This window comes from Pan paniscus, chromosome 1 (genome assembly GCF_029289425.2).
Source record: "Pan paniscus chromosome 1, NHGRI_mPanPan1-v2.0_pri, whole genome shotgun sequence".
NCBI classification, from domain to species: domain Eukaryota; kingdom Metazoa; phylum Chordata; class Mammalia; order Primates; family Hominidae; genus Pan; species Pan paniscus.
The window spans coordinates 127,244,035-127,244,925 of NC_073249.2; the positions used below are offsets into that span (position 1 = coordinate 127,244,035).

The window sequence follows — 891 nt, forward strand, 5'->3', positions numbered from 1 at the left end:
GGAGGTGGAGGCTGCAGTGGGCTCTGATTGTGCCACTGCACTCTAGCCTGGGTGACAGAGCAAAACCCTGTCTCAAAAAAAAAAAGTTATCTCCTAAAATTTTGTAAAATTACTTTTTTTTCTCCAGGGGAGGAGAAAACATCAAGAAAACAAAAAGAGAAATATCAAAATCATTCTTTCGGTTCTTTTGTGGTCTTCAACCACTTTTGGGTTTTCCCCTTGCAGAAACCACAGAAATATTCTCTTAGAATAAAATAGTTTATCTGTTTAAAAAAAGAAAGAAAGAAAAGAAAAGAAAAGAAAAATGTGATAAATGTGATCTCTAGTTTTGTGCAGGGGCAGTATCATAGTATCGTAGCCAGTGAGGTTTATCAAAGGTGTGATTATTGCTAACTAAAAACTTTTCCCAATATCCCTTCATGACAACTAAAAATAGAGTCGGCATTGGCAATTTTCGAATTTGACAGTCTATACGGAGACTGAACAAAGAAACAGAAAAAGAAATGTGGCCTCTTCCTTGGCTAAAAATTTTAACATAACGTGGTCTTGAGAAAAACATGGTCTATTTTTCTCAAGTTTTCTTTCTGTATTCACCAAATTTCATGTTGATCAGGGTTAAAAGAAATAGCACTGGTTGTTGCTTCCCTTGCCCTCGGTGGGGTAAAGTTATCAGTAATTCAAATCAAGAATTTATCCAATGCTCTGTTTTTAGAGAATTATTGCCAGCATCTTAAAATACCTCATTAGAGGCCAGAGAAGAGCAAACTTGGCCCTTTGGGGACAGCAAAAAACAGTCTGTTAGCTGTTTAGACCTAGAGAAGGCAGCTGAAAGTGTTTGGTTACCAAACAGCGTTCCTAAGCACCTAGATAACTGGTGTGATCAGTACTCAA

At 37.1% G+C, this 891-nt stretch overlaps 1 non-coding gene across 1 annotated transcript; it reads left to right on the forward strand.

Moving 5' to 3' along the window:
* The first annotated feature begins 324 nt into the window (after positions 1–324).
* On the forward strand, positions 325–470 carry LOC112438241 (U4 spliceosomal RNA). The gene has a single exon (XR_003026698.1). It is a non-coding gene; the product is annotated as a U4 spliceosomal RNA (small nuclear RNA).
* The last annotated feature ends 421 nt before the right edge of the window (positions 471–891 follow it).